Here is a 21,866-nt window from a genome sequence, read left to right as displayed (position 1 = left end):
GGGGGAGCTGCCTACTATTGTGGGGGAGCTGCCTACTAATGTGGGGGAACTCCTGACCTAATGTGGGGGAGCTGGCAATGTAATGTGGGGGAATCTAATCTAATCTAATGAGCGGAGCGCTGCATTTTACCAGAAGACGGGGAGAAGTCATTTTCGGTATCGATATCGGTTTCGGACGGACATTTTTTTTTATTTCGGTTTCGTTTCGGTTCTGAAATTTCCATTTTGGTGCACCTCTAGTTACTCCTTCTGGAGCGATTTTTAACGTCGTTGGTTTTGTCCTGCATGGACTTGAAAAGTCGGAGAGAGATGTGGAGATGTTGTTTAGTGGAGGCTAACTCCTCTTCTACTATGGACATGCAATCCTCCAGCTCTTTAATATGTCCAGAGTGCCCCTGGACTTCAGCTTGTATCTGCGCCAGTGAGGACACGACAGTCGCATCAAGAGAGGCTTTGAGATCCAGGCCTAGAGTTTTAGCCACCACTATAGCGAGCACCCTGCACGGTACATTCAGGTCCGGGATGGGGTTTTCCCCCTGGTCCTCGTGGCTTAAGATGATTTGGGATAAAGGGAGGTCTGGTACTGGCACGCCTGACAGTGGTACCTCAGGTGTTGAAGATGGCACCGCTGCCCTTTTTGGTCTCCTCTCCTCCCTCTGCGGCTGTGAAGATGGCGAGTCTCGGGCTTGTCCGCTCCCACCCTGGTGTACCAAGCGATCCATCCACTGCAGGAGGACTTCAGGAGTAAGATGGTTGGTCTCGGTGAGAGAACCAGACCGATGACTTCTACTAGGCTGCGATTATAGTAGCTGCCAGGACGGAGCTCCTTCTCTGAGCTGCTTACATGTGCGTGCCAGAACCGGAAGTCCTGGACTTTTTGTTTATGCCATTCACCATGCAATTTCATTAATGTTATATATTAATAGTTCGGACATTTCTGCATGCGGCGATACCAAATATGTTTATGTTTATTTTTGTTTGCATCTTTTTATTTGAAAAATAGAAAAAGTGGTGTTACATTTTTATTAGGGAGGGAAGTGATAGCTGATTTTTGGCATTAGTGATATATCCCGGCTGCTGATAGCAGCCAGTAGTAAGTAGTGCTCAGCTTGTAATGCACTTCTTACACCCAGTCTGTGACCAGGGCATACATGTACACTCTGTTTCATTAAAGGGGTACTCCAAGGATAGGGGATAAGATGTCTAATTGCAGGGGTTCCACTGCTGGAGACCCCTGCGATCTCTCCTGCAGCCCCCCCCCCCCCCCCGAGTCATCCGCTCTCCAGAGCTACGTTTGCTCTGTGGTTGATGACTCACAATACAGGGAACGAAGCTTTGTGACGTCATGGGCCCGCCCTCTCATGATGTCATGCCCCGCCCCCTTAATGCAAGTCTATGCGAGGGGGCATGCCTGTTGCCATGCCCCATCCCATAGACTTGCATTAAAGGGGTGGGGTGTGACATCATGAGGGGCGGAGTAATGATGTCACGAACCGCCGGTGTGAGGTGGTTTTTTGTGCCCCCGTAGATGGGAGCTGGGGGAGGGCAGAGCAAGGGGAGGGAGGAGGTTCATGCCCCCTCCCTCATCTCCCCTCCCTGAGCTCGGCTGGACGCAGATCTCTAAGGCACGCACCCTCCCTGAGGACATAGATCTCCACGGCAGGTCCCCTCCCTCATCTCCCCGAGCTGAGGACGTAAATCTCCACGGCAGGTCCCCTCCCTCATCTCCCCGAGCTGAGGACGTAGAGCAGTGCTCCCAATGAGCTCTATGTGTAAAGGGGGACATACTGCACGGGCTAAAGGGGGACATACTGTACGGGCTAAATAGAGCTCACATAGAACTCATTGGGAGCTTTAGCCCGTGCAGTATGTCCCCCTTTAACCCATGCAGTATGTCCCCCTTTAGCCCGTACAGTATGTCCCCCTTTACACATAGAGCTCATTAGGAGCACTGCTCTTTGTCCTCAGCTCAGGGAGATGAGGGAGGGGACCTGCCGTGGCGATCTATGTCCTCAGGGAGGGGACGTGCCGTAGAGATCTGCGTCCAGCCGAGCTCAGGGAGGGGAAATGAGGGAGGGGGCGTGAACCTCCTCCCTCCCCTTGCTCTGCCCTCCCCCAGCTCTAGCTTCGGAAATCTTTGGAGAGCTGGGGGAGGAGCGGATGCATGGATCTATGGGGGCGCAAAAACCACCTCACACCGGCCCATGTCATCAGCCACAGAGCAAGCATAGCTCCGGAGAGCTGATGACTCGGGGGGCTACAGGAGAGATCGCGGGGGTCCCCAGCAGCAGGACCCCTGCGATCAGACATCTTATCCCCTATCCTTGGATAGGGGATAAGATGTCTAGGGATGGAGTACCCCTTTAACCACTTAAGGACCAAGGACATACCGGTATGTCCTGAGTCCTTTCCCTTTCTATAACGGGTCGGGCCCGGCCTCTAACAACGGCCGGGACCCGTGGCTAATAGTGCGCGGCAATGATCACGGTGCTGCGCGCTATTAACCCTTTAGACGCAGCATTCAAAGTTGAATGCTGCGTCTAAAGTGAAAGTAAATCGCTGCCAGTTAGCTCAGGGTGCTGTTCAGGATGTCCACGGCGAAATTGCGGCATTGCGAACAGCTGTGGGACACGAGGAGGGTCTCCTACCTTGCCTCCTGGTGTCCAACCACCGAATGACTGCTCAGTGCCTAAGATCCAGGCATGAGCAGTCAAGCGGCAGAATCATTGATCACTGGTTTTCTATGAGAAACCAGTGATCAATGTAAAAGATCAGTGTGTGCAGTGTTATAGCCCCATATGGGAACTATAACATTGCAAAAAAAAAAGTGAATAAAGATCATTTAACACCTTCCCTAATGAAAGTTTGAATCACCCCCCTTTTCCCATTTAAAAAAAAAAACAGTGTAAATAAAAATAAACATATGTGGTATCGTCGCGTGCGGAAATTCTAAAAATATATCATTAATTAAAATGCACAGCCAATGGCGTACGCGCAAAAAAAATTCCAAAGTCCAAAATAGTGTATTTTTGGTCACTTTTTATATCATGAAAAAATTAATAAAAAGCAACCAACAAGTCCGATCAATACAAAAATGTTACCGCTAAAATCTTCAGATCATGGCGCAAAAAAATGAGCCCTAATACTGCCCCATATGCGGAAAAATAAAAAAGTTATAGGGGTCAGAAGATGACAATTTTAAACGTATAAATTTTCCTGCATTTAGTTATGATTTTTTTCAGAAGTACGACAAAATCAAACTTATAAAAGTAGGGTATCATTTTAATCGTATGGACCTACCGAATAAAGAGAATGCGTCATTTTTACCGAAAAAATGTACTACGTAGAAACAGAAGCCCCCAAAAGTTACAAAATGGTGGGGGGTTTTTTCAATTTTGTCTCACAATGATTTTTTTTTCGCCGTAGATTTTTGGGTAAAATGTCTGATGTCATTACAAAGTAGAATTGGTGGCGCAAAAATTAAGCCATCATATGGATTTTTAGGTGCAAAATTGAAAGAGTTATGATTTTTTTTACATAAGGAGGAAAAAATGAAGGTGCAAAAACTGTAAAACCCCTGGTCCTTTAAGGGGTTAAGGAGTACCCCTTTAAGGTGTGTCTACACAAGCTAAAGAGAACCCCCCCCCCCCCCTGTCCTGGCCTCACACACAACCTACCGCCCACAGTCCTTAAGAATTCCTGTCTCCTGAATTCACTGGACCCTGAAGCTACCTGTGATGGGGAGCCTGAAGCTCAATTTTGTAGCATCATGCAACATCAAGTGGTTCCGCCCGTTTGTGTTATCCCCCCTTTTGCGGCTCCCCCCTTGCAAAGCCACGGCCAATTAAAATGCTATCCCTCCAGATTTGTGGGAGATCCTACCCTCTGGGCTGTTGCAAAAATGAAACAGCTGAAATAAAGACTTGGAGGGAGATTTATCTTAACCTGTTTAGAGAAAGAGTGGTGAAGTTTCCCACAGCAACCATATTGCTTCTTCATTTTTAAAAAGGCCTCTAAGAAATGTAAGAAGTAATAAAAGATTGGTTGCTATGGGCAACTGTGCCATTCTTCCTCTACACAGGCTTTGATAAATCTCCCCTCCTCCCCCTTCCCCCCGATACTTAATTTACAGCCATAAAAGTAATATTTGTCTTAAAGTAGATCTGCAGCCCTAGACACTTATCCCCTAGGGATAGGGGATAAGTGTCTGATTGCGGAGTGTTCAAACACTGAGATCCTCTGTACATGGCCATGGCTCTCCCATGCAGGAGGCATGTTGGCTGTAGAATGATGCCCCCCTCCATGTATCTCTATGGGAGAGGCAGAGATGCAGCATTCGTGCATTCCCGCTTATCCCATAGAGCTGTATGGAGAGGGGCATGTCGTCAACCTCATTGAGGTCAACGACACGCATTGGCCGCTCAGAGCCGCAGGGATTCTGGGTTTCTGTACAGGAGATTGGGGGGGGGGAGGGTCCCAGCGGACATTTCTCCCCTATCCTGTGTCTAAGACTTCAGTACTCCTTTAACTAAGGGCATTTTACCAATTGAGTTTAATAGACCCCTTGCGATCTCCTGCACAGGGCCCCCGCATTAGCGCTCAGTGTGAGCGCTAATGTTCGTAGCGTTGACCTAGAGTGGTCGACGGTTACGCCCTCTCTCTGCCTCCTCCATACAGTTCTATGGGAGAGAAGGGGAGGCGCGAACGCTGCCTCCTCGCCTCTCCCTTAGAACTACATAGAGGAGGTGTGTAGGCTGCGATGTCACGCTGAGGCCGGCACGACTCCTGCACGGGAGAGCCGCAGCAGAACCGTGGCCCTGTGCAGGAGATCACGGGAGGTCCCATCGTTCAGACCCCCCGCGATCAAATACTTATCCCCTTAATACTTAATTAGGCAGTTTTTTGGGCTATTATATAGCTCATAAAACAGCCCCAAAATGTGTACACATAGCTTTATAGTGTTGTTGTTGTGATGCAATAATCAAGCCTGGCTCATCATAGGTGTAAAATCTTCATTAATTCCTTTTAAAAATAATCCAGTTCTTAAAAATATGAATCAGTATGACTGTTGATGTGGAGATGTGCTATTTGTACTTTAATGTTTGAACTCTTTCTTATGAGTTAACTATTTGTCATGATTTATGCAATTAGTTACGTAATTCTACAATCATTATGCAGAACTTTATGACATCATTCTCAGAATAAAGCTCTGTAATAACACTCTTTCATTTTATCCCTACACATTTTGATTCCAGACCTACAGATATAATTAGGTTTCTTAACTAATCAAAAGGCCTAAGCTATTTATATATCATGCATAACACTATACTTATCCTAATGGGCAGACATACTATAAAGGTCATACAAAGAATTGTATGTACAAAGTGAAACGTAGAATGCGATGGATACCATTAATTTTCACTCCAAAGCTTATTCACATAAATTGTCCTCAGCCACAATATGCCATCTGTCATTCCTCCAGCATCTTTATGTACTGTGAAGTGTGTTAACTTGGAAACTCCATCTGGTAAATGACTTTGCCGGTCAGTGTTTTGTCCCTCTGCTGCTTCCATCCCTCCTCGGTAAAGTGAGGCATTCTGTGAAAGAGAACCCCATTTCACAGACAGTGCCACTGGCACAGGTTTCCCTTCTTAGCACAATGTACCTACAGACAAGAACCCTACTGATCATGCTACTAGAGCCATTGCTGCTAATCATTTGAATAACACTACATGGTTCTCTGGACCAAAATTCTTGTACTACCCAAAGCAGTCCACTTTTGAAGCCTTTAAATTAGTGAATGCAGAGTCAGATGTTTAAATCTGCCTCAGGTATCTACACTCCACAGAACAATCTCAAATGCCAAAGTTTTTTGTAAACGTCAGTGGAAACAAGTGGAAAGCCTTTCAAATACCTTCTGGGACAGGAGGCATAAAGAGTATTTATGCACATTGAAACCAAGTAACAAATGGCAAACCGCTAAACCCAATCTAAAAATTGGTGATATCGCTCTTGTGAGAGACTGTCAAGCTGAAAGAAACCATTGGCCTCTAGGCTTAGTCACCAAAACATTCCCAAGTGAGGATGGAAATGTTCGCAAAGTAGAAGTGAAGATAACAAGGTGAAGTGAGTTCAAGTTGTTTCTCAGACCAATCTCTGAACTACTTTTACCTTCTGAAGACTAAATTGGTGACATCCATGGATACCAGGTGGGGAGTGTCATGCCTCCAGCATCTTTATGTACTGTAAAGTGTGTTAACTTAGACACTCAATCTGGTGGTTGACTTTGCCTGTCAGTGTTTTGTCCCTCTACTCCTTTCATCCCTCCTCAGTGAAATGAGGCATTCTGGGAAAGAGAACCCCATTTCATAGACTGTGCTAAGAAGGGAAAGATTACATCCTCCATTGTCCCATGTGGCCGCATCACTGGTAAGCTTATGGACTTGCCCCACAGTTTTTCTCAGCCACAGCGGTCACCAGCTACACAGACTCTTATGTTCAGGAGCAGTAGCTGCATTGTTTTAAGTTGTGACCAGCAGACCAGCTCTCCTCATGTCATCCATGTTATTACATGTTATGTGTCAGCCATCTTGTAATATACTGATATGTTAGTTGTATATGAACATGAGATTATTCATGTTTTCTGCTCCATTGTTTTCTAGTTTCACCGTGCGCACACACACATTTCTATGATTCAATAAATCTGTCAGACAAGGCATTGGACGTGGGTTGAAGGGTTTTATGGACATCTTCATGTGAGTCTACACTCACAATCTTAATGCAGGTCATCCACGGCTCTTCGGTCCTGTGTTCTTCTGGTACTGTTCTGTGTATAGCCCCCTCATGCACAGCTTCCCTCTTCTTAAGCCCCTGGTGTTTTGCAGCGCAGTTCCTCTATTGGATCTTGGTAGGATTCACATCTCCTGACAATGTTTGCCATAGCTGCACATTATAGACACAGGGGCGCTTCTACCATAAGGCCACTTGCACTAAAGGCCTCAGAAGGGGCCACCTGCTGCATGGAGGGGCAGCGGTGAGACATTTCAGATGTTCAACATGGTCGGGGCATAAAGGGAAACTGTGCTGGGAGTCACTAATTCATATGTCGTCATCATTCTGGCTGGGTTATGCAGTGCCCCGCAATGCTGGCTGATGCAGGCTAGCAGGCTTTGAGTGGCAGTGTGGCCTCCTGCTCTCCCCCTGCTTCCTCTAAAGCATGAGCAGCTCAGTGTAAAGTAGTGGAAGGTGCTCAGAGCAAACGGGATGAGGAGATGCAGCTGGAGGACTGAGCAGCTGCTTGAAATTGCACACTGTTCTGTAGTCTATTGGGGAGATTTATCAAAACCTGTGCAGAGGAAAAGTTGCCCATAGCAACCAATCAGATTGCTTCTTTCATTTTGCAGAGGCCTTGTCAAAAATAAAAGAAGGGATCTGATTAGTTGCTATGGGAAACTCAGCAACTTTTCCTCTGGACAGGTTTTGATTAAATCTCCCCCTATGATCTCCAAGAATACCCATATCCTTCTGTACCAGACTTTCCTAGTTTTACTCCTCCTAGGACATATGATGCATATCATTACATTGATCCACATTAAACCTTATTTGCCAAGTAGAGCAGGAAAAAACCCTCAGGTATGGCGCTGCAGACTCTTGTAGACAGATGAGGCGGATGCCAAAGGTAATAGGAAAGTCCTCAGCAGGACATTTTATTAAAAAAACAATAAAATGGACAAGATTACACATTTCGGGAGGATCCCTCCCTTCCTCAGATCTTGTCCATTTTATTGTTTTTTTAATAAAATGTCCTGCTGAGAAAAAAAAAATCCTGATCTGAGGAAGGGAGGGATCCTCCCGAAATGCGTAATCTTGTCCATTTTATTGTTTTTTTAATAAAATGTCCTGCTGAGGACTTTCCTATTACCTTTGGCATCCGCCTCATCTGTCTACAAGAGTCTGCAGCGCCATACCTGAGGTTTTTTTCCTGCTCTACTTCTAATATTGACTCCCAGGACGACTTGTTTCCTCCTGCAACCCATCGGCATAGCAGCAACTCGTACTACAGTACCCAGATTATATTGTGGGTGATATGCTTTTTTGCATAGATCTCAAGGTGAGCGGCCATCTATAAGCCCCGTGGGGTTGCCCCCCCCACCCACCACCCGATCTATTGAGGGTAAATACACGAGGCGCCGTCCGTCGGTCCTTTCTTTTCTTTTCTCTACAGATTATTTGCCAAGTGGATGTCCAAACACTTAAAAATCAGTCTCTGAGACTTAAAAATCTCATAATAATAAACATATTTCCGTAGATGGTATTCCAGAGCAACTTACTGTATATTGATATTACAGGAGACCCACATCAAATCCTCCTGCCACTCAAAGACTTGTAATGTTTCAAGGAGATATTTAGTATCTTTTATAAATCCTGGTGTTATCAGATGCTTTTAGTGTAATATAATCATTTGACTTCAAATCCTTAAGGTCTCTTTTTTTGCTTTCGACATGAAGGAAGAAGTCTCTACATTCCGCTAACTTTCTAGTGCTGTAAAACGTTGTCTTTTTTGCCTTAATGCCCCTATGCTGCAGACAGCCATGGCAGGCTGTAGTAATGGAGCGCCGATAACAATGATCAGTGTTGTTCTATGTTGTTCAGTGTTTTCAATCTGAAGATTGCAGGTAATATGGGAATTATAAAAAAGTGAATAAAGTGTAAAAAAAAAAAAATTTGTAAATACGAATAGTTTGAATCACCCCCCATTTCCCATTTTCTTAAATAAAATGTTGTTAACAAAAATAAATATAAACATATGTGGCATCGCCACGTGCGTAAATGTCCAAACTATTAAAATATAATGTTAACTAAACCGCATAATCAATGGGATGAACGTAAAAAAATACCAAAGTCAAGAATTGCATTTTTTTTTTTTAAATGAGCCCTCATACAGAAAAATAAGAGTTATGGGGGTCAGAAGAGGATAATATTAAGCATACTAATTATCGTGCAAAAAGTTATAATTTTTTTAAAGTAGTAAAAAAAAAAAAAAACCTTATATAAGTTGGGTATTGTTGTAATCATATAGACCTACCGAATAAAGATAATTTGTCATTTGTACCAAAAAGTGCACTGCGTAGAAACGGAAGCCCCCAAAATGTGCTAAATTGCTATTTATTTCCAAAAAAAAAATTCAGTTCCTCCCCATAAATTTTTTTTTTTCATTTCGCTGTAGATTTGGTGGTAAAATAAGTTATATGCATACAAAGTACAGTTGGTGGCGTAAAAAACATGCCCTCATAAGAGTCTGTAAGTGGAAAAATGTAAGCTTTATGGCAATTAGAGGGTAAGGAGGAAAAAACATAACCTCCTTCCAAAAAATTGTCCCGGTCCTCAAGGGGTTAACTGTGTGCTTATCATACTAAACATCAGTATCTTTTTATATACATTACTGAATATCTTGTGTCAACAAAGGGAAAAAAAATCTTTTTTTCTTTTAAACATAAAATTTCAGCAGCATAAAAAGTAAGTTATTCAGTGTCAATTTAGAGATTTGCCATTGATCATCTGTAATAATTTGACAGCCCATCCCAGCATATGTGCAACTCTTAACCTCTTAAGAAAACCCTGCGCCTGCTCCCCTTCTATGATGAGCTCAGGAACTGAACGTATGCCAGAAGCTGTGGCTAATGCCAGACATCAAGATCGTGGTGATATACATAAACATACCGTAAACATTTATCACCACGTGCATAAATGTCGGAACTACAAAAATAAAACATTAGTTAAACTGCACGTCAATAGCTTACACATAAAAAAAAATATCAAAGTCCTAAATTGCTTATTTTTGGGCACTATGTATACCCTAAAAAAATGTATAAAAAGTGATCAAAAAGTCACATCAAAACAAAAATGGTACCGATAAAAACTACAGATCATGGTGCAAAAATGAGCCCTCACACATCCCCTTATACATAAAAAAAAAAGTTATGGGGCTCAGAAGAGAAAGTTTTAAATGTACAAATTTACGTACAAAAAGTTATAATTCTTTAAAAGTAAAACAAAATCAAACCGATATAAGTTGCACTTGTTATTTCCTCCTCACGTTCTAAAAATCATAACACTTTCAATTTTGCACCTACAGACCCATATGAGGGCTTTTTGTTTTTTGCCCCACCAATTTCACTTTGTAATGACATAAATCATTCACCACAAAATCTACGACAAAACCAGAAGAAAAATATTTGTGGGGCAAAATGTAAAAAAAAAATGCCATTTTGCTACTGTTGTGGGCTTCCGATTCTACGCAGTGCACTTTTCAGTAAAAATTACACCTTATCTTTATTCTGTAGGTCCATATGGTTACAAGGATACCTAACTTATATAGCTTTTTTTTTAGTTTACTACCTACATGCACCAAAATTTGTATATTGAAAATTGTCATCTTCTGACCCTTATAACTTTTTTACTTTTCCGTATACAGGGATGTGTAAGGGTTAATTTTTTGCGCCATCTTCTGAAGTTTTTATCGGTACCATTTTTATTTTGATGGGACTTTTTGATCGCTTTTTATAAATTTTTTGAGGGTATACAAAGTGACCAAAAATATGCAATTTTTGACTTTTTTGGAATTTTTGGACTGGTATTTTTTTTATGTAAATGCAACTGACCGTGCGGTTTAATTAACATTATATTTTTATAGTTCGGACATTTGCGCATGCGGCAATACCACATATGTTTATTTTTATTATGTTTACATATTTTTTATATGGAATTTGGGAAAAGGAAGGTTATTCAAAGTTTTAATATAGAAGGGGTTAATGGGTGTGTTTTTTTAAACTTTTTATTCTTTTTATACTTTTAGTACCTTTAGGGGACTTTTAGGAGGAATGATTAGACTCCTCATACAGATCAATGTAGTTCCATAGAACTACATTGATCTGTGTGCTCTGTGCTTGATTGATAAAGCCTGGTTCAGCCAGACTCTATCAATCACAGAGGCGGGACCAGCGCCAGAGGAGAGGTAAGCCCTCTGGTTACCTCCACAGTGGATCGCCCTCCTGCGATCGCGCTACAGGGGGGGCGGTGATCCACTGGACCACCAGGGACTGGTTAAAGGTCCCCTTAGATGCCGCTGTCAATTTTGACAGCGGCGATCTAAAAAGTTAATAGCCGGCCACGGTGATCGCCGTATGTCACCTATTAACGGCAGCCCCCAGCTACAGGAATCAGCTGGGGGCCAGCTGGTATGTTGCAGGCTAGAGTCAGGAGACCACGCTATACACTGCTTGCCATTGTAGGATGAGCAAGCGGTTAATTATATGGACCTACAGAATAAAGATAAGAGGTGCAATGTGTAGAAACAGAAGCTCCCAAAAGTTGCAAAATGGCGGTTTTCGTTTGGTTTCACTGTAGATTTTGTGGTGAAATAATTGATGTCATTACATAAAATTCATGGTGCAAAAATCAAGAATGCACATAGGTCTGTAGGTGGAAAATTGAAAGTGTAATGATTTATGAGGAGGAAAAAAACGAAGTGCATAAAGGAAAAAACCCTGTGTCCTTCAGTCCTTCAATATACTTTGCCTTTTTAAAATAATGCCTACGTTTTCTACACTTTAAAGCCTATCTGTTATATCACAGGGAAAAAAATATTCTATATGTTACTCACTAGGTCATGCAGATGCTATACATGTCTTTTTATGTGTCTAGCTTCTGTATTTGGCTCACAAATCCCTCTGTACTGCTGGTCACTCATGACATCTAATGCTCAGAAATAGGCGTGCCCTCACTGACCATGCATTCACTACTTTCATGAGCATGTTGTGCTGTGCTGGGTCTCTTTATCCAATCACTGCAGGTTGCTATGTAACCCATTCTCTCTGGTTTCAGATAGGAGTCTGATAGACAGGAGAGGAGTGAGCACAGAGGAGTGCTAGTCTCGCCCTCGCTAACTGGACTTTGTCCTAGCCTATGCCTCAGCTGGGACAAAGATGAGGCTGCAGCTTCATTGTATGGGGAGCCCTAGTGTTTTTTTTCAGAAACTATGATAAATTATATAAGAAAGGTTAATGTTCTGCCAACATGTACAACACAAGTTTTTGTAACTGACAGTGCCCATTAAAACCAAAAGTAACTATATTGTGGTGACTTTTACAGAGATTTTCATGTACAGTTACAGTCCCAACCAGCTCTGTATTGTTAGAAATTACCAAATCTATGTTATGTCTTGCGCCGCTACCGGTCATGATGACCACGGGCACACTCACAGCCCATCTCTATCTGCTGGTTCAGGGATGGGCAGCGCCAGCATGTCTGGCTGCTGTCGCATTCACCATGTTGGCAGTTACTTACCTCTTCGTGCTCCTGTCTCTTCTGCTTCCCCTGACTGCCGGCATGTATGTACCCATTTCCTAGGATGCGTGCGTGCGTGCTGGCTCTCTGAAATTTAAAGGGCAAGCGCACAGCTAATTTGTCCTTGCTGTGCGCTGACCCTATAAGTGTCTGCACTTCCCCTTGACCCCTGCCGGATCTTTGTGCTCTATTGCCATTGAGAAAGTGTCCATACTGTGTTCTGTCTACCGTGTACCAGTACCTTTGCTACATTTCTTGATCACTGAACATTGCCGCCTGCCCTGACCTACCTGCCAGTGACGACTCTGAGTCGCCTTACAAAGTTGTACCTCACCTCATCTCTGCCGCCACTGGAGGCAAGTCGCACCAGGGATAGCGACCTGGGAGTTTGCCTGCTGCAGCAAGTCCATCCTGCTTTGCGGCGGGCTCTGGTTAAAATCAGCGGCTCCTTAGACGCCGCTCCCTGGTGTGGCTTTAACCTTCCTCCACAGTGGTACAGCGGATCCACTACTCCAGGTATTACAATCCAACAGAGCATCACTTCTTGTTGGGTTCTCCATGAAGTGGCCAATAAAATTATCCTTAAATGTTCTCCCCTTTGCAATTTTGGCTAAATCATGATCCCAATTAATATCTGTATAGATAAAATCTCCCATTATCAACCCTGTATCTGCCCTGGAATCCTACTCTGTGTGTTTGCAGCTAACCATCTATCTCCTTAGTGATGTTGGGGGGGGTCTATAGATCATACTGAAGAAGTATTTATCTCTGTTTGCAATTTTAACCATAAGGATTCCAAATCATAAAAATCATCATGTTATTGCATCTTTAACACTGACTTTCACGACCATCCATAGTGGTACAGCGGATCCACTACTTCAGGAATTACAGTAAGATCCGGCCATGGATCCCAGCGAGGGGCCTTTACCAAGCGTTGCTTATCTCCCCACCATCGTGGCCAAGCAATCACAACAGATAGCGCAACAACTAAACCAGCTATCCACCATGATTCAGCAGCTTCTCTCCGTGCAGCAGCAGCAGCCGCAACCTGCCCCTGTTCCTCTTCCAGTGCCTGCAGCTTCCGTGGCATCCGTCGGTCCCAAGCTTCGTCTGTCCCCGCCGACGAAGTATGCAAAACCCAAAATTGTGCAGGGGGTTTGTGACCAAGTGCTCAGTGCTCCATGCATGTGGAACTGATGGCCAACCAGTTCTCTATTGAGTGTGCCAAGGTGGCTTTTGTGGTCAGTCTTCTTTCCGGCAAGGCCTTGGCATGGGCAACCCCTCTTGGGGACAGAAGTGATCCTGTGTATACCAACTTGCAAGCTTTCCTCTCGGAGTTCTGCAGCATCTTCAAAGAGCCAGCACGGGCCTCCTCGGCCGAAACCGCACTCCTGAACCTCCGCCAAGGAGATTCTTCTGTTGGTGATTACGCAGTCTAGTTCCGCACTTTAGCCTCTCAACTGGATTGGAATGACTACGCTCTACGTGCCACCTTTAAAAAAAGGGCCTTTCCAGCAGGGTTAAGGTTGGGAAGGCTGCACATGACCTTCCCTCTGTGAGCTTATTCTGTTGGCCAGCTGCATCGATGTGCGCTTCACCAAGAGGGAAGAAGAACTTCGCCAAGAACGTGAACTAGCCCGGACACATAGTTTTCCCCGACTGGCACCGATCTTCCAGCATCCCCCTCAATCTCCTATGTGTTCAGTGGCTGAGGAACCTATGCAGGTGGATCGAGCCCACTTAACCCAGCAAAAGAGGTCTTGCCGGTGCAAAGAAAATTTGTATCTATATTGTGCCAGTCCAGAGCAGCTTGCCAAGTCATCTCTTCTGTCAACGGGGAATGCCTGAGCTACGCGGTGCAATTTCTCACTGAACCACTAATGATGCAACTGGGAGTCTTACTTACACAAGGAGAAAAACAAGTTCTATGTGCTTCCCCACTGTTCTTCTTTGGTTCTCCTCAGTCTACCCTGGCTGCAATGTCATTCCCCGTTACTTGACTGGCGTTCTGTCTCGTCTGACGATTCCTCAACTGAAGTGTATCCTGCTTTCTCCTTCTCTGCTGGGTCTGCCTCCTCCATACAAGGACTTTGCTGATGTATTCTGCTAAAAACAGGCTGAGAGCCTTCCTTCACATGGTCCCTATGATTGTCCGATCAACCTACTACCTGGTACTATGCCGCCACGAGGAAGAATCTACCCTTTGTCTGCTCCTGAAACTAAAGCCATGGCTGAGTATATCAAGGATAATCTCCAGAAGGGTTTCATCCCGAAGTCTTCCTCCCCTGCTGGATTTTTCTTTGTGGAGAAGGATGGGTCTCTTCGCCCTTGAATTGATTACCGGGGGCTCAATAAAATCACTGTCAAGAACAGATACCCTCTTCCACTGGTTTCTTAACTTTTTGACTGCCTTCGGGGTGCCAAGGCCTTCTTCAAACTGTATCTACAAGGAGCATATAATTTGATTAGAATACGCGAACGAGACGAATGGAAGAGGGCTTTTAATACCCGTGACGGACATTTCGAGCATCTAATGATGCCATTTGGTCTCTGTAATGTCCCGGCTGTCTTCCAGGAATTCGTCAATGACATCTTTCGGGACCTCCTTTATACTTGTGTCGTGGTGTATTTGGACGACATCCTGATATTCTCGCCTAACTTGGAGATCCATCGCATTCATGTGCGCCAGGTCCTGCGAAGCCTTCGGAGTAATCGACTCTACGTCAACCTCAAAAAATGCCTCTTTGAGAAGACTAGTCTGCTGTTTCTTGGCTATTCAGAAGGACCCTGACAAGCTGTCTTCTGTTCTTAACTGGCCACGACCTTCTGGCTTGCGTGCTATACAGCGCTTTCTTGGATTCGCCAATTATTACCGACAGTTCATACCGCACTTTTCTACGTTGGTTTCTCCAATTGTGGCACTCGCCAAGAAGAGTGGTAACCCCAAATTCTGGCCTGCAGAGGCTGAAGAAGCCTTCTCTCGTTTGAAGTCAGCCTTTGTCTCTGCACCTATTCGGACTATACCCGACCCTGAAAAATTGTTCTCTCTCGAGGTGGATTCCTCTTCTGTAGGAACTGATGTGGTCCTTACCCAGAAAACTACCAGGGGCAAATCAGTAACTTGCGGATTGTTTTCCAAGACCTTCTCGCCAGCCGAGAGGAACTACACCATAGGAGATCGAGAACGCTTGGCCATTAAGCTCGACCTGGAAGAGTGGTGTCACCTTCTGGAAGGATCTTCTCATCCTATCAATATTTACTCAGATCATAAAAATCTCCTGTATTTGCAGTCTGTTTAGCGATTGAATCCCCAACTATTCATTTTCGGAAAGCGGAAAAGAATGTTAAAGCAGATGCCCCTGGTTGAACTTGATGGACATATGTCTTTTTTCGACCGTACTAACTATGTAACTATGTAACTATGCTCTTTCTAGATCCTCAGTTGTTGTGGGCCTGGACTGCTCGCCTCAGCATATTGTGCTACCTGATCGATTGATTGAGGTCGCACCAGTCGATCTTCAGCATGTTCCTCCGGGGAAGTCCTTTGTGCCTCTCCGCCTAAGACTTAAAGTGTTGAACTGGTGACATTCTTCTTTGCTAGCCGGGCATCCTGGAGTGTGGAAGTCATTTCAACTCATCTACCGTCATTACTGGTGGCTGAACCTGCAGAGTGATGTCTGATTTTGTTCATTCCTGCTCAATCTGTGCCCGTGACAAGACTCCACGTCTTAAGCCTGCGGGAGTGTCCACATGGACTTATATTGATATGGACTACCTCACAGATCTATTGTCCTCCTCTAACAATACAGTAATTTGGGTAGACACTGATCAATTCTCCAAAATTTGAACCTCTGTCTGGACTTCCCACTGCTCAACAGCTGGCGGATCAATACTTCTGGCATATCTTTCGCCTACATGGACTGCCGCTACACATTGTTTCAGATCGAGGAGTCCAATGTGTCTCCAAATTTTGGCGAGCTCTCTGCTCTCGTCTCAAGGTCAAGTTGGAGGGTGAATCAAATCTAGGAGATTATCTCTGTCATTTGGTTTCTGCTCGACAGGATGATTGGGCCAATCTGATACCTTGGGTGGAGTTTTCCTATAACCACCGGGACTCTGAAGCTACAAGAACATTTCCATTCTTCATTGTCTACGGTCGCCACCCTCTTCTACCTCTTCCTACTACTTCTGGGGTACCTGCCGTTGATGATTAGGTTCATGACTTCATGGCTATTTGACAGGAGACCCGGCACTTTCTAGTTCTCGCCTCCTCTCGCATGAAGTCACAGGCCGACAAGAAGAGAAGATCACCACCGGTTTTCTCTCCTGGGGACAGAGTCTGTAACTGGGGATCTTCAAGCAAACATATTTGGCAGATAGCCAAACTTTGTCCTAGGTTCCTTGGTCCTTTCAAGATTTCGCATCGTATCAATCCGGTGTCATACAAACTCCACCTGCCACCATCTCTCTTCACATCCCGAACTCCTTCCACTTCTCCCTCCTTAAGCCGCTAATTCTGAACCGTTTCTCCCAGGACATTGTCTCTCCTACTCCTGTGTCCAGGGCTTCCGATGTATTTGAGTTAAAAGAAATTCTGGCCTCCAAAACTGTTAGGGGGAAACGTTTCTTCCTGGTGGACTGGGAAGGGTTTGGTCCTGAGGAAAGGTCCTGGGAAATAGAGGAGAACATTCTGGATCTGAATCTGGTGCTTAGGCTCCTTTGGCCTAAAAAGAGGGGGAGATCTAAGGGGGGTACTGTCATGTCTCGCCCTGCGGCCGATCATGCTGACCGCGGGCACACTCAAAGCCCATCTCCCTGTGCTGGTTCAGGGACAGGCAGCGCAGCGGCCAGCATATCCAGCTGTGGTTGCATTCACCGTGCCGGCAGTTACTTTCCTCTCCGCGCTCCTGTCTCTTCTGTTTCCCCTGACTGCCAGCTGCTTGCACCCATTTCCTAAGATGCGCGCGCGCTGGCTCTCTGAAATTTAAAGGGCCAGCGCACTGCTAATTTGTCCTTGCTGTGCGCTGATCCTATAAGTGTCTGCACTTCCCCTTGACCCCTGCCGGATCTTTGTGCTCTATTGCCATTGAGAAAGCGTTCATACTGTGTTCTGTCTACCGTGTACCAGTACCTTTGCTATGTTTCCTTACCACTGAACATTGCCGCCTGCCCTGACCTACCTGCCAGTGACGACTCTGAGTCGCCGTACAAATCTGTACCTCACCTCATCTCTGCCGCCACTGGAGGCAAGTCGCACCAGGGATAGCGACCTGGGAGTTTGCCTGCTGCAGCAAGTCCATCCTGCTTTGCGGCGGGCTCTGGTTAAAATCAGCGGCTCCTTAGACGCCGCTCCCTGGTGTGGCTTTAACCTTCGTCCACAGTGGTACAGCGGATCCACTACTCCAGGTATTACAATCCAACAGAGCATCACTTCTTGTTGGGTTCTCCATGAAGTGGCCTATAAAATTATCCTTAAATGTTCTCCCCTTTGCAATTTTGGCTAAATCATGATCCCAATTAATATCTGTATAGATAAAATCTCCCATTATCAACCCTGTATCTGCCCTGGAATCCTACTCTGTGTGTTTGCAGCTAACCATCTATCTCCTTAGTGATGTTGGGGGGGGGGTCTATAGATCATACTGAAGAAGTATTTATCTCTGTTTGCAATTTTAACCATAAGGATTCCAAATCATAAAAATCATCATGTTATTGCATCTTTAACTCTGACTTTCATACCACTTCTAAGATACAGACATACTCCTGCTCCTTTACTGTTTACCCTATCCTTTCGAAACAGTGTAAACCCCAGCAGATTGACAGCCCAGTTATGTGAGGAGTCTAGCCACATCTCAGTGACACCAACGACATCAATGGGGGGGTTATTTACTAATGTGATCCCCAATGTTTTTTCTCAGGTTTTTTTACCCAAATTGTGTCGCACGCTTCTTGCACAAGAATTTGCCAGCAAAAAATCCCCATAACCCGACCAACTCTACAATTTTTCTAAAAGAAAATTTGAAAAGGCAGTGGCAGTCGGGGAAAAGGGGGTGTAGTCACAAAAAAGGGGCATACCCCTGACAGTTTCGAAACATTAGTAAATACCATGGAGAAATACCTGGCAGAAAAAAACACACAAAGAAAACTACTGTCCACACTTAGTAAGTCAGTGGCAATGTGTTCCTTCAGCATCATGGTTTCAAGCTCCCCCGTTTTACTTGGTAGTTTTTCTAGCATTGTGTGAACATACACTTTAGGTTGCCATCTAGTTTTACACATTCAATATCAGTAATGTGATTTATTAGATTATTGTAGGTATATTTGTTTTCACCGCTGGTTTGTAACAGATGGAACTTTTTATCCACTTCTCTTAACCTCCCCCCGCAGGTCTCTTTTGCACCCACCACTATGTTCTGACAACTCCCTAACCTATCTGCCACTTTATCTGATTGCTTTGCTTGTTTTTCCTCCCTTCAAATCCCTAGTTTTGATACTCTTTTAACCCTTCTAGGATTTTCTTCCCCACTGCAGCAGACCTTTCCATTCTTGTGCAAATAATCTGCAGAATACAGTCTTTAGTCCAATAAAATTTGTCCCAGTGCTTTGAAAAACCAAAAACCCTTCTGCCTTACACCAATACTTAAACCATGCATTTATTTTCCTCATGTCCTGCCGTCTTTTTTCTGCGACGCACATGGCAGAGGCAGTATTCCAGTCCTTCTATTCAGCTTTGTACCTATTTCTCTAAAATTATACCTCCACCTGCCATGTATTCTGTCATTCATTGCAGATGAGCCTTTGTGAGGTCAGTTCATAATCTCTGTTCTAGTTCATCCCAAAGTTGTTACATGGGTCTGAAGTTAGAGCTCTGTGCCATTCAAGTCCAGTTCACACCGAATTCAGCCATTACTTTATGGACATGCTTTGTGCACATGCTAGAACAAAAAGGGACAAACTCAAACTGTTCCCACGAAGTTGGAAAGGCTTATGCTGCAGAGGAAGATCTGACATACATACACTTTCAGAAGGATGGTACACCTTCACATTTCCATTTAGACATTTTTCAATACCTGAATTAAATTATATGGGAACATTGTATAGGCCACACACAAAGTGATTGTGCTGTCCTCCACAATCACCAGAAGACTCAATGGCCCTGATTTTCTAAGAATGGAGTGTAGTTTTCTTTGTGGGTTTTAATTCCCTACAAATTTTTTCCACGGTATTTACTAATGTTTCCCTACATTTTGCTTTTTTTTTACACATGCTCTGATCTGTCGGGTTTTCCTCAGCTCAAATCCACCACATTTTTTGTGGAAACCTTAGTAAATATGTTGGGCCTTTGTGAAAATGTTGAAGGCACCCCTTCCTTTTGGTGGCCATACCCCCTTTCCCCTGCTGCCACGCCCCTTTTTCAGGTTCAAGTAAAATGGAGAGTTGGTCGGGTTTTTTTCAATTCTGACACACAACCCGACAAAATATGTCGGGTTTACAATAGTAAATCAGGACCAGTGCATCTGCCCCCTATCACCATCATCCTTTTTCAATTACCGTGTACATTACAGACATGCAAAACAAATGGAAGACAAAATGCATAAAAAAATTTGTCTGACAACCATACTGCAGCTAAGAATTCACTTAGCAGATTTTTGTGTGGATCAGCATAGATGCCTTAGTTCCGGTAAAAGGAAATCTTAATGCTTCAAGATGCCATGACATTTTGAACATGATAGCCTATTAGTGAGTTAAATGTAGTTGGAGTTGTAATAGGGAGTATTTGAGTGCAGAAAAGCGAAGAAAGAGCGAGACCCTGCAATAAATGGAACCTTAGCCCTCAGCACAAGAATGTTATCCCAGAAATTATAATCTTCTCCAAGGAATTCTGCATATCCTTTTCAAAGAATACCAGTGGTTTAGGGGCCTTAACTGTATCTAGCCAGCAAGGTATAGCTGTATATTGGGCCTTACTGCATTCTAGAACCTGTTTAGTGCCAGTGCCAAGAGAGCCATATTTTCATCTAGCAAGTAAAGTGAAGCTGTATATTGGTCCATTCTGCCTTCTAGGGCCTTATCATCAGGGTAGTTCAAACAGCTACAATGTGTTTCCTGTGCCTCATTACAGATCAGTTTGTCAATATAAACAATTTAACCCTTTCAGGACCGAGCCAAATTTTTTTTGAGCTTTTGTATTTACCTCCTTGCCTACTTATAGTCAAAACTATTTTTTTTTTTTAAATCTAAAGACCCATATAAGAGCTCATCACTCATTTTACCGTCAAATCAAAATTGAAACAAAAAAAAAAATTGTGGGGGGGGGGGGGGGCAAAATTGAAAGAAAAAAAATGCCATTTTGCAACTTCTAGGGGCCTCCGTTACTACGCTGTGCACATTTCGGTAACAATAACACATTGGCCTAGATTAATCAAACTGTGTGGAAGAAAAGGAGTGATTTTCCACAGCAACCAATCACAGCTCAGCTAACGGGCTCTCATAAAGTGAAAGCTGAACTGTAATTGGTTGCTGTAAGAAAATCACTCAATTTTTTCTCTCACAGTTTGATAAATCTGGGCCATTATCTTTATTTTGAAGGTCTATACAATTATAACGATACCCAATTGATATGTTTTTATTGTACTACTTTAAAAAAAATTATGACTAGAGATGAGTGAACTTTTTAAAAATTCGATTCGGCCGATTTGCCGAATTTTTTGAAAAAATTTGTTTCGATCCAAATTTATTTATGGCAAATCTATATTAAAAACGGCAATTTCTGGCCTACAGAGAGCCTCAATAGGGGTGTAGAACACTTTGCTGTGTTCTAACATGCATATGGAGTGTGCTCGGGTAGTGAAATAATACTGTTAGTCAGAATAACATCCAGATTACCGGCATTGCTTTTAGAATCACTGTCGCAGAGCGGCACAATGACAGAGCCTGGAGGTGCCATCAGTATGAGGAGACCATATAGTGGCTGAATGACACAGTGTGGAGGTGTTGGCAGCATGAGGAGACCATATAGTGGCTGATGACACAGCGTGGAGGTGGTGGCAGCATGAGAAGACCATATAATGCCTGGATGACACGGCTTGGATGAGGCTGAAGCATGAGGAGACCATATAGTGGCTGAATAACACAGCGTGGAGGTGTTGGCAGCATGAGGAGGCCATAAAGTGGCTGAATGACACAGTGTGGAGGTGATGGCAGCATGAGGAGACCATATAGTGGCTGAATGACACAGCGTGGAGGTGTTGGCAGCATAAGGAGACCATATAGTGGCTGAATGACACAGCGTGGAGGTGGTGGCAGCATGAGGAGACCATATAGTGGCTGAATGATACAGCGCAGAGGTGTTGGCAGCATGAGGAGACCATATAGTGGCTGAATGACACAGCGTGGAGGTGGTGGCAGCATGAGGCGACCATATAGTGGCTGGATGACACAGCTTGGATGAGGCTTAAGCATGAAGGGACCATATAGTGGCTGAATGACACAGCGTGGAGGTGTTGGCAGCATGAGGAGAC

Source organism: Hyla sarda, chromosome 2, assembly GCF_029499605.1.
Source record: "Hyla sarda isolate aHylSar1 chromosome 2, aHylSar1.hap1, whole genome shotgun sequence".
Lineage (NCBI taxonomy): Eukaryota > Metazoa > Chordata > Amphibia > Anura > Hylidae > Hyla > Hyla sarda.
The sequence above is the reverse complement of the archived record's forward strand: the minus strand, read 5'-3'. Positions refer to the sequence as shown.